The 13,573-nt window shown below is 36.3% G+C and overlaps 1 protein-coding gene across 1 annotated transcript in view; it reads right to left on the reverse strand.

The window, feature by feature from the left end:
* Positions 1–13,270, reverse strand: part of LOC134751830 (pleckstrin homology-like domain family B member 2) — an 89,983-nt gene extending 76,713 nt beyond the window's left edge. The window contains exon 1 of the mRNA XM_063687324.1: positions 13,024–13,270. The gene's annotated coding sequence lies outside the window, so the exon portion shown is untranslated. The remainder of the gene's footprint in view (positions 1–13,023) is intronic.
* Positions 13,271–13,573: the final 303 nt, after the last annotated feature.

The raw sequence follows: 13,573 nt of genomic DNA on the forward strand, positions 1-13,573 counted from the left end.
TCAAAACGATTTGGCAAACCATGTCGGCGATGGCGAAACGACGCTAGACTACTTTTTAGGAATGGCCGAAGACTGCACAGAACCGGCAGGATTGGAAAAAGTGGGGAAAGGCCTTTGACCACCAGTACACCAAACCGTTTACAACCAGCGTGTATTCTCCAATCGTTAATAACAATGAGCACAGCGAGGAATGCCTCATCAACAGTAATATCAACTGGTTGCATCTGGATGAGACTCGATAGCTAACAATACTACATGCACCAATACGTCCAATTGACGATCTACACTACATCCTCCTATCCTCCTATCCAGCAATGTGGCACCGCATTACTGCAGCAGCAATTCTGGTGCATTCGGAATCCGAATGGTACCTTAAGTTGAGATCATGAATACATGCCCAAAAACCTCAGATTACACTTTCAAATTCTAGATTTAAATGTATTTTAAATATGTAACGTTCACCCAAAGGTTCACTAGACTTATATTGACCGGGATATAGACCGTGATTACCTTTTGTATATAAGTCTAGTGAACTAACCGTGAATCATTCAAAACTCTACCCAAAGGTTGTCTAGAAGAGATCGCTTTTTAGCGATAAGACAGCCTGTTGTTTACCTCTGTTTGTGCTTCTGTTTTCTTTTGTATTATTTTATTTTATTGAGGTGTGCAATAAAGCGTATTTGTATTGTATCAACTCATAGTCCTTTCCTTTATGCAATAGTCGTGTAAAAAGTAAAATTTAATATTAAGATAATCACAGCATTTCTCTAACGAAATATTTTAATACAAAGGCAGAAGACAATACCCGTCGATTGCACGATCTCTCCGTTTTATTAAGATGACCGAGTATTATGCTTATGCACGGAGCAATGTTTAAATTGTCCAAATTACCTATATTGTTAATGTCAGTCACTTTCTAATGCAACGAGTATTGTGGTTCAAGTGACGAGAGGCAATCGACACATCAGCAAAATTATTAGCTTAGCACCTTTGTATACAAATATCAAATATGTATCGTTTTGATGACTGTACAGTCGCCATCAGATATATCGGAGCGGCCGAGGTGTTCACAATGAACACGCACTCTAACGCCCTGACAATAGAGGCGTGTTCAGATATTTGTGAGCACCTTAGCCGCTCCGATATATCTGATGCCGACTGTACATACATACATTACTGTAACTAACCTAACCTACAAGTTTCAAATTGAGCATGTAACTTTATATTATAAACATTACTCCTTAGCAGTGTTTTCTAAGATATGATCATAAAATATATTTGATCATAAAATTAGAATTTGGAGAAAAAGCGTCAAAGTACCGCTGAAAACGTATTCAATTATTCATTGACATACATAAAATACTCATTACCTAATCATTCAATTTGCTTGAAATGCAATTAAAGATACCTATGGAATAAAATTAAATAACGTGTATCGAGTATCGACAATTTTACGTGTCATTTGTGGGTGATATCGCGGGTTATTTTTGAATTTCCACTCAATTTGATTTCACAGAATTTTAAAAATGTCATGTCATTTCTCCTCTTACATAAAGTTGTTTTATGTTGGAGGTCATTTAAAATTACGTATTAACGTAATTTTATATGTCAACAAAAAGCTTTCAAGATTGTGTTAAATACCTTCAATTTTACTGTTTCTGCAGCTCAGTGCAAACATCAAAATTTAAACCAATTGAAACTTGCATTTTGACATTAAAATGATATCATTTGGTTCTCATTCGCCCGTGCATTTTGCTTGCACCAATACATGTACGGTCATTATTTTAGATATAATTTTGAAGTCTAAGTGTACGTTAGAAGTGTGCGTTTGGCCTCTATTTCTTTACTTGCACCACGCGTTCATGACTATTGAAAGCAGTGACTCGACAATTTGGTATTGTTCTACGCTAGGGCGATACACCGATACGGGCCCCCATTGACGGTCAGTATGTGACCCCTCCTATATTGGGGTAACGTAATCTCGTTACTATGTTTTTGGACATGCTACAGGGCGCATTTCACAGAGAAATTTGAAACAATAAGTTACCAGGGCAGGGCAGCTATAGTAATACCACAGGGCGGACACGCCATACATCAGAAATCACTTGCGTTTCTATATGTGAACTGCACGTCTGTACACGCGGCATGCGTCATTGTGTGAGTAAGTTGCTTAAAAGAGTAATGAGCGGCCGGCAAACGGCCGTCAATCTGCTGTCGCGGTGTGAGGTAATTCGAGTCGGGACGGGGCGGTGCGTGGCCGTTCTGTATGATAATACTATTACTTATTCTGTGGTAATACTAATAAGCCAGGACGCCAACACACTGTGTTCCTCAAATTATTTCAATTTCAATCAATACTTGGCTTCGTACCAACTCTATTAGGCTGTCACCAAATGCTACATCAACAGAATTCTGCCCTATCTCGAGTATCTCGATTCCCCGTATCGATTCGAGACACCGTTGCCGATTCGCCGAAGCGATCAAACGCTGTTTATTTTAGAAACGGGTCGTAATGTCGGATTTACTGCTAAATACTGCTCATAAACCTGTGAACTGGTCTACTTTTTTACATGATTTAGGATATTGGGTTTAAAATGTTTCCATTCGTGTGTTTACGTAACAGATAAAAATGTAACATTGATATTACGAAAATAAATGCTTCGATTTTAATTTTGGGCTACCTATGAATGACAAGAGGAAAGATAAACGAAATGATAAATTTTAGGTTTTTGCTTAAACGTGTAAAAGGTACGAAAATTACTCAATTCCGACGCTATTTCAATAGTCAATAAATTCGCAAAAATAACATGAAAACTAAAACGAAAAGGTAGCTAGTTTCCCTAGCATTTTATATGATTTTAACTCGTTTACTATTTATTTAACATTACTTAGTAATCTAATAAAAAAATGTATCAGTGCTGTAACCGCTTTCGAACATTGCGTTATCATTACAACATTAATGAAACACCCATTAGCCCTTTCGGATTACGAACCCATTATTTACAAGATGCGTATACAAGTATACTTACTTAATGTTAATGTAATCAGCGCAATGTCTTACCAATACTAGTTACGTCTAAAGAATGCGGCTTTACAGGGGTGATATTACAATCGATTTCCAAGCAAGTGTGAGTCGAAACCATCCAGTATAGTAGTGCTGGGAGCCTATACCGATACCGCCAACATCGTAAAATCTAAAATCTTTATCTGCCATTCTTTCGCTCTATTCAAGTGATAGATAGAGAGGCAGATAACGCTTTTCGATTTTTCGATGTAGGCCCTCTGATTCGGCAAAAACCGTGTTTAGAATTCGCTTTTTCTCAGATGTAAAAGTAGTGGACTTAGGGAGGGTAGAGGAAGGCAGGATACACGAGAAATAGGGGCCGTGACATGTGAACAAGACCGGCATATAAAATGTATGGCTGAGAAGACCGTCATAGGGCAAGAACTCTCGTATTAAAAGCGATGAAAGAGCTTGTATAGACGGTCTTTCCCTATACCTAGAGGTTATACTTATGATGGTTTAGCTAAAAAGATATGACCATCAAATTTTAAACAACCAAACATGCAACGTGTTATAAACAAATTAAGGTTGAAATTCAATTGGTAAGAACGCGGGGCAGGATACACGAGAAATAGGGGCCGTGACACGTGGACAAGACCGGCATATAAAATGTATTGCTGAGAAGACCGTCATAGGGCAATAACTCTTGTATTTGTATAATACGTATACGTTCAAGAGTACGTCGCTCAGACACAGAGAGCAAGAGCTTGACTCCTTCCGCAAGAGTTAAAGCGACGAAAGAGCTTGTATAGACGGTCTTTCCCTGTACCTAGAGGTTATACTTATGATGGTTTAACTACAAAGCGATATGACCATCAAATTTTTAACACTCAAACATGCAACGTGTTATGAACAAATTAAGATTGAAATTCAATTGGTAAGAATGCGGGGCGATCTATGCTTTCAATATACACAAAATTATAAATTCAACCAATTTAATGCAACAATCGCTATCTGCATAATTCAGATTTGGTTACATAGATAATAACGAAGTGAATTAATTCCTAATAACTCTGTAATAGCGTTGTTTATCTAGTTTATAGAGCTCTGTCGATTGCGTTGCAGGATGGTAGAATGGGTTTTATAATCGTAGTAAAGTTTCGATTAAAAGAACATAAAACATAGTGTCTTGGTAGATATGGAAAATGTAACTTGTCAGAAAGCTTTTCTTGTGTCATTCAGTGTTAGGTTAGGTTAGTCAGTTAAAGTTAACGAGTATAGTCCGATGCATTTTTGAATATTGAATGAATATTTCCGAAGTCTTCCCAACTAAATGAGATGGAACTGCTTGAAAAACTGATTCTCATCTCATGATTTTCACTTTACAATGGCTTAAACAGCAACTGGTAACAGCTAGAGAGATAATGGAAAAACGTTATCTGGCTCTCTGTCGCTCGAATATGCTAGAGCGATAGAGACGATAAGGATTTTCAATTTTTCCATGTTAGCGGTAGGCTAATCTGAGCTGCCTTTCTAAAGTCGGTTCAAAAACGGCCGTCCTTGCCAAGGATGCATTCCCGAGTAACAGTTAGCTCAAACAGGCATTTCGGTCGATGACATCACTGTACCGCATTCAGTTATCCTAAAATCACGCACAAAATGTCGACTCTCCAAAATTTCCTGCTTACATAAGACCTTTATAAAGTAAGTTGTTATGCCAGACCTACAATTATCTTTCATTTCCAACCATATTCTTATAGGTTTAAGATTGAATATGATATCTAGACAGGACAGCTGTAGGGGTTCTTTGTATTTAAGTCCACAATCTGTTGTGCGTTGTGGAAAGAACCGAAACTTATTGACCGCGTACAAAGCACTAATACATACAGCACGTTCTTAATATCTGATCATAGGTAGACGTTACGTCTTAGTAATAAGGTTTACAAAGAGATTACGTCCGTCGTTTGATAGATTGTCAGTTGTGTGACTTGTGTGGACGATGGTACGGTCAACATCTATAGTAACGTATTATTAGAGGAGAAAACACCATACATCATTAAATAAAGGATACATAAAACCACGGAAAACAGGCATAGCTTAGATAAATCACACTCCGACGCCGTAATGGCGGGCGATGATCGTCTGACAGTTCGGGACGCGCCACTCGTAATTTGACCATCGACACCAATCGTAGGGCTGCACCCGAGCAAGCCACATAATCGGTTATCAGTATGAAAAACATCTGCCACTCAATTATTTTTCCATATTATAGAGAGTTTCTGCAACGGTTTAATTGGTCTCTACGTTGGTGGCCGATCGTAAAGTTCCTATGTAATGTTTTGACTGCAGTCACATTAAACCAATATATAGGTATAGGTAGGACAGGTTCGTTAATAGGTTGCTTCAGATGGCCGAAGGGCAAACTGTCCAGAAATAGGAGCCCCGCGGAGCGGCGCTCCGTCGACTCAGAGAACGAGATATTGATTTTCACGATTCACGATATGCCTAGAAATTGTATGATCTGCCTGATTTAACGATCGGCCGCCGGCATGTATATATATACATATGATAAATCTTTTTAGTTAAGGTTGGGATACGCTACTTTCGATGCTAAATGACTGACTGAAGATTATATTATACTATTCGTAAGAAGTATGTTATTTTATTACATCATAGTGCGGTCAGACTTAGTGCAGTACGCACTGTTCTTAGTTGTTAATGTTATGCATCGACTAATAATATGATGGTGACTTTGTAATGCCCTGACCAGGGTAATAAAATAAGAGGAAAACATCTTTGTTTACATTAAAGGATATTGCTGCTGTGTCCAGTTTTATGTGCAAAAGGTCTAAGTAGAAAACAACAATGTGTGTCTTAAATTTACCTCAAAATTCACAAAATGCAAGATGACTTTTGAAGTTTTTGAGCTTTATAATTATAGGTAAATGAAATTGTGACGCTATATGGAAATAGCGCCTTACTGACAAGCGACAATAAGTACCCTTTTGATTGAAAATGGCACAATTATTTATCTTTTACATCATTGTTCAGTTCAGTTATTGTGATATTTCACTTTTGAGGGACAAGCAGCAAACATTAAACATAGGTATTTGCACCTTACCCCATTGTAATAATAGCGAAAATACTAGTTTTATTTGTACCCTCGGTGGGCAAGTCCGACACGCACTTGTCCGGTTTTTTAATTATGTAGAAGGCAAACGTGCAGTGCTGGCGTTGAAGATGGGAGTACGCCCTTTTCTTGAAGGTTTGAAGGTCGTATCTGTCCGGAAATACCTCGAGCGACATTTCATTCTACAGTTGAGCTGTGCTAGGCAGGAAGTTTATTGAGAAACGCACAGTTGAGGACTGTCAACCATCTAAGTGGTGAAGATGGACATGACCAAAGAATGTGTTTTCACTAGCCAACAAATACTCTGTTGAAGATTTTCCGCATCCGTTGAACAAGCGTTATTTTCATAATGCCGTTGTATTGAACAGTGTCTGCAAAGTATTGTGAAAGTACCAGAAACAAAGTTCAACAAAACATGACATCTCCAGTCGTGAATAAAAATGTCAAAAACACTTATTACGCAAACAGTTCCTGTTTTTTGCTCCACAACACTCCGACCGCATACTGAACCGAACCTATGGATCCAGTATATCTTGATCCCTCTTACTCGTACATTTTATACGTACTTCGAGGGCACAATACAGTGGTAGTGGTTCTTTACTAGATAAAGCGTTGGAGATAGCAGCATTGTCTGTGGTTGTCACTGGCCGAAACCAATTGACCGCACCACTGTCATTCAAAAACCACTATCTACTCATCTCTACAATACCAAGTGTAATCAGACCTCTCAATCCTTACAAGTATCTAGTAAATGTAACACTAGCTTTATGTTAAGCGGTCGGTAAACTTTGTGAATGGAAACACCGTTTTCCCAGACGAACAATTCCATGGACGAATTTTTGAATTTCGAAATTCGGAACGTGACTTCACGCGCGTTTGGCGTTTGTGCAACAGTTTTGGATAAAAATGGGAATTTGGAAAAATAGTAGATTGTGTCACAAGTCACAAGGGAGCAAAATGACATATTTACGGCGAGGGCGTACAATTGAATCCTAAACGAAGCGAAGGATTCTATAATAGAATCCTGAGTGTAGTGAGGGATTCAAGTGTTAACGCCCAAGGTGAAAATAATTTTGCTACCATGTGACACATACTGCTTTTCACATCACCTATGAGGAAATTACATACATATATTAGGTTTAAAACATTATTATTTTAAGCAATTCTCATTTAGATGGCGTTGTCGGTTTCGTTAGGTATTTAACAATTTTACCACATATCAGTGAAAGAAGATGGGTCAAAATCATATAAAAATAATAAATCCCTCTAAAATCTAAAAAAATAATAAATCCCTCTAAAATCATATAAAATAATAAGGCCCTCTTTGTTCGAAAACACCCAGATCTATTCCCGATAAAACCGGAAACATCAAAAACTAGAAGCCAATATAAAAACAAATTACTCCTACCAAAATCTAACTTGGCTATCTTCAAAAATGGGCCACAATATAATTGTATTTCAATTTTCAATAAAATTCCGGACACTATTAAACTTGAACCAAGTGACAAATTATTTAAAACGAAATTAAAAGACATGTTAATTCACAAATGCTATTACTCAATTGAGGAATTTTTAAATGATGAAAAGCTGACGAAGTAAAATAGCGCAAATACTTATAATAAGAATTTAAAATACTTTAATTTATTTATTGTGACATTGAATTCAAATTATGATTAATTTTTTTTATTCTTTTTATTTTACTTTTACTTTTACAATTGCCAAAATCGGAATGTATGGAATGTTATTATTTTTTTTTATCTTTTATCACTTTTACAATGTTATTATTTGATGATTATAATTATCTTATTTTATTTCTTTACACAAATTACGGTAGATATATTATAATGAAATGTTTTAATAGGTATTAGATAGTAAGTTAAACATTGTTGTTGTGCCCTAACAGGGTGTCATGAATTTACTTACTTTATTTGTAACACCTTATTTTATGTATCATGACTGTGCAATAAATGAAATATGAAATACAAATTAAAAGATCACCATATACATACACATTTTTTGATATTTTTAGTTTTAATCGTGTGTCCATAGATGGCAGTAAAACTGTGACTACAAAATTTACTGTGACAGTACCCCTCTATCCTATATATTCTTTCTGCAAAATGTAAAACACGAGCTGTAGACAGGAGAACAGCCGGACAGACATGCGATACGATAGCTTTTTTGGCCCAAGCTGAATTGGAGACCTTCGCTTCGCTCGTTCAATTTCATGGTAATTTTCACGTAGTTTCATTTACAAATTCTCACGCCTCCTGTCTTCTCCTTCGCACGTATTAATTTGGGACAGGATGGAAATAAATCAATTTAATTATAGACAGACAGACTTGCATCTCGCTTTAAACCCACAGCGCTTTAAGAAAAAGTGTACCTTAACTCAACTGAATAAGGCTTAAATTAACAGCGATTTATTTTGAGGTTTTCATTTGGTGTTTAATGACGGAATAATGCAATGAAATATGCACTTTATGGACATAAAGTCAGGGTTGCGATTGCCATATTCCATATGCAACTGTAATTAAAGGACCGACAGTTGGTGGCAGATTTCAAGAAAGAAGAAAGATATATGTATGGTGAATGAACATAGAACAAGCTATTCATTATTTAAGGTCAAGTAAAATCGTACAGGAGAAATAAAGTGTCCCATAATTTCCATATTATAAATTTTTCAATCATACAAAGTTCATGAAAAATAGTAACGGAATTAAAAATCTTGAGACACTTTTTTCTTCGTTAGTATATTAAATAGTTCGTGATTCTGAGTAGAATGTTAAAAATAACATAAAAAGATTAAAATTAGAAAACGAATAGATGAAAGGCCAACATGCCTTTTCCCCGGGTCTATTAACTATTTCCATCAATCTAACCGTCTAAAGGAGGAATTGGAGGGAGGGAAGAAAACATGGGTTTTCCTCGAGGCTTTGCCTGCTAAGCCATGAAGCCAGTTTTTTTACGAAAAGAAGTCAAATCTATAACTTACTAACAAACCACTCACGCGCAAACATACACTACTTAGCTACTTACATAATAATATAATTAATCAGTGGGATCGTGGTTCGCTATGCGTTTTGTCCATCATTAAATCACCCACGGAACTGTTTAACATATTAAACAGATCGGTTCCTGCACCTTACAAAGTTGAACAGATATAACGCAAGTACAGTCGAAGGCAAAAATATCGATCCAGACAAATGGCTCAAAAATATGTGAACACGACTTTATTGTCTAAGGTTTAAGAGCGTACACATATTTTTGAAACTTTGGGAATGTATATATATTCATGCCCTTGACTGCACCTCAAAACGTCATATGGTACTAGGAACTCATGGGCGGTTAGGACCTTTTGAGCAAGCAAGAGCATATGGCTTGTAGAAAATTGCCTCTACTGCATATCGGAGGGGCAGAGGTGCTCGAAAATATTTGAAAACGCACTCTAACGCCTGGCACTCTAAAGGCGTGTTCAGATATTTGTGAGCGCCTTGACTGCTCCGATATATCTGATGGCGACATAGTTAAGATCTTTCAAACGCGCATTGGTAAAAAAAAGAAAAGGAAAAAGCACGAAGAACGGTATGAAGTGTTCGTATAATATAGGCACTTACGAAGTTTCAAACAAACGTTTGGCTTCAACAAAATCGGCTAAATGTAAGACGTCAAAAATATGTCAACACTTTTGCACCTTACTCCTTCGTAATAAGGCGAAAAATGTAAACATAACGTCGACGGTACTAGAATAGAATAAGTAAGACGTTTTTATGTTCTTTGATGTGTATCGTGAATTTGCACGCAATTAATTCAAAGCAATAGGAAGCGTTATCTGTGTAATTCTTAATTACTAATTACCTTTCAGGAAACTAGGAATTGTTTTAGCAATGGGTACGCATTTTTTACTTTAAATTGGTATAGGTATCGGCAGGAGAGTCGAGCTAGGTCTTAAGTCACTCATTTGACTGTAGTGTTGATGTGATTTTCTAGTAGTAGTAGAAAGATAGTAAACAATTTGGGTATGGAACCCTAAAAAACAGTGAGTAGAAGTTTTGGTTGCAAAACTTCTACTTGCTCTAATTTCTTTGTACTTATTACAATTTTTAGCAACAAAAATAGTACCCGCATAGCATAGATTTATACAGTATGGAAAAAAATTATGGGCCCTGGAGGGAAAGTACCTTAAAGCCTTAAGTTAGCTCAATTTTATTTTTAAAAAGAAACAAAACTGCATTCAAAGATTTCTTTAAATTTGCTTGTCTCGCCCAGGAATCGAACCAACTAAAATAAAATAGGAGGCAAACGCGATTACCATCGCCCATAGACAGCCACAACATCACAGGGGTTGTAAGTACGTCGCCGACCTTTAAGATGGGAGTATGCTCTTTTCTTGAAGGTTTGAAGGTTGTATCGGTCCGGAAATACCGCAGGCGACGGTTCATTCTATAGTTGAGCTGTGCGAGGCAGGAAATTATTCAACATTCGCTCTTTTCATTATCATCCATATCTACTTTATGTTTATAGTGTAGAAATTACTCTTGCAAGTTTTCTAAATACCTTAGCCATGAATATTTGTACAGCTTCTTTGATAAGGTTCATTGATAATGAATTTGGAATATTAAATATGAGTGAAAGATTACACCATTGGTTAGTAAATATAGTAAGTATTTATTGTGAACCAAACATTTAAAAAACCGGACAAGTGAGAGTCGGACTCGCCCACCGAGAGTTTCGTACTTTTTAGTATTTGTTGTTATAGCGGCAACAGAAATACATCATCTGTGAAAATTTCAACCGTCTAGCTCTCACAGTTGATGAGATACAACCTGGTAACAGACAGACCGACAGAGGAGTTTTAGTAATAAAGTCCCGTTTATACCCTTTGGGTTCACGTGTTGTTGGAATGCGTCCGGAATTCGGACTTGAGAAAAAGAATTTTTGGTAGTCTGGGCTCCATGCACAATGGACAGATCAATTGTTGGTTGGCAGAGCCTATATCGGACAAAGCAATCAGTGTTTACCACTTTATTGACCTCTCCCTTGAGTAGGGAACTATGATAGCACCCATGAGGCTGACATGTTCACCTAGAGTGTCCAAAGCCTCCATAAAAACCAGATTAAAAAAAAAAAAAAATACCCTTTGGGTATGGAACCCTAAAAAACAACACCGAAAATGAAATGCCAAGATTAAAAGTAAGTAACAAAGGCAGTCTTAAGACTTAAAAGTGATTTCTTACAAACAACCTTTGGGTAGCAGGGAACTAATAACAGAACAATGACAGTGACTGTTTGTATATGAACATTATTATGTTGGTTTTTAGGGTTCCGTACCCAAAGGGTAAAAACAGGACCCTATTACTAAGACTCTGTCACCAGGCTGTATCTCATGAACCGTGACAGCTAGACAGTTGAAATTTTTACAGACTCGCACTTAGCCAGTTTTTTTTTTTTCAGAATGAATCCTCACCATGTTACCTATCTATTTCGAATAGCCTTGGTATAAATTTTAAACTTGTAGGTGCAGCATGAAATGAAAAAGATTGGGAACCCCTAAGCTATACATATAATAATCTACCTATTACCCATTTACCAAAATTCCTAGATCTCAAAATGCTTTAATTTTAGAATGTTTATTTTTATATAAATATACCGCTTAAATATACGATATTGAAAAGATATCCCACAACTGGCTTTCGGAGGCACAAGACCGAGAACGGTGGAAGAGGTTGGAGGAGGCCTATACCCGACAGGGGTCCTAACACTATAGTATGTAAGGTTAAATATATTTTTTTAAGATTGTAAATGTTTTATTAGTAACTATGGAATAAAAAGGCTTTTTATTTTAATTTATTTTATTTTATTTATTTATACCGCTTAACTGAGATGGTTTCTGACACATTTTTATGGAGGGTAGTTCAAGGTTTGACTGTGTTTTACCAAAGACCAATGTAACTCCTCACATGCCTCGGAAAGCAAGAAAATTTTATTCTGGCACAGATGGTGCTATCACCAATACCAACCTTTGGCCTATTCTCGGCTAGATGGCGTTGACGGTTTCGTTTGTTATTTAACAATTTTAACACATCAGTGAAAGAACATGGGTCAAAATCATATGTGTCGATATATGGCAGTAAATTTACTGTGACTACAAAATTTACTATGACAGTACCCCTCTATTCTATATATTCTCACGAAATTCAAGAAATAAAATAAAAATAGGTACAGTCAAGGGCATAAATATATATACATTCCCAGTTTCAAAAATATGTGTACGCTCTTACACCTTAGACAATAAAGTCGTGTACACATATTTTTAAGCCATTTGTCTGGATAGATATTTTTGCCTTTTTGACTGTGTACCTACATAAATTAGACTTAGAAACCGCTGTTAGGGCTACAACCAAAGAATAAATAATAGTAATACAACCAGTACAACCTACTGAGGGTAGTTCAATTAATAGTTAACAACTTTGCCTGATTTGTGAGTTTTATACTATAGGTAAAACTTCGAAATGTTCCTGTATTAAACAATCAAAAATATATAACAGTAAACCATTTTAGTAAGACAAACAAGGCAGATATCAACAAGTTATGAATAGAATTATCATTCAACACGCTGTCATTTTGTCTGTATGATTCATGATTCCTATTTCATAAAATAAAAAAAACACGCCGATATCATAAAAATTAAAAAAAGTACAAGCTGATGCGAAGATACTTTGGAGTGAAAAGTAAATTTAAGTAACTTGAATCGGGGTCAGAACAGAGCAAAAAATAAGTTTCGCAAGCATGCCGTCAGCTTCAAGTAAACGCCAGATTACCTTGTCCATCCATAACTTTATTGTAAATAAAGTGGGCAGAAATTACTATTGCAAAATAGAGCACTTACTTGATTCTCGAAGTTAAACTACCCAGTTGGAATCACACACCCAAACGTTCAAAATAAACACAAAACAACCGAAACTACAGAACAAACACTGCAAGTTTAACTTTTGCAAACACAAAATAATATCACATGTATTCACAACACTGGTAAGATGTTAGTTAGTTGAGTTTAGTAAAATAATCGGCGAAATAAGTTTTGTTAAATAACAAACGTAAATAAACAAGATAAGTAAAGCGAAACACACGAAACGGGCTAGATGACTAACCCAACTGACATGAGTGAGTGAACGGAAATGGTTATGAAAACAACGAATGAGTATTTCGTTTTAGCTTCTTCGGTCGATACATTCACTCACTTTACTGTCAAATTGATTTAAGTGTGACCATCCTAAAATAAAATTTACTACTATTTAACCTACTACCTATAGTCCGACACGCAATTGCAGAAAATTATTGAGGGCGCCACTTCCTACGTAACTGTCACATTTTTGACATAAAATGCTTAAACATGGCAATAATTTAGTATGGAATTTTTCTCAGAATAATGACTAAAG

Source organism: Cydia strobilella, chromosome 23, assembly GCF_947568885.1.
Source record: "Cydia strobilella chromosome 23, ilCydStro3.1, whole genome shotgun sequence".
Taxonomy (NCBI): Eukaryota; Metazoa; Arthropoda; class Insecta; order Lepidoptera; family Tortricidae; genus Cydia; species Cydia strobilella.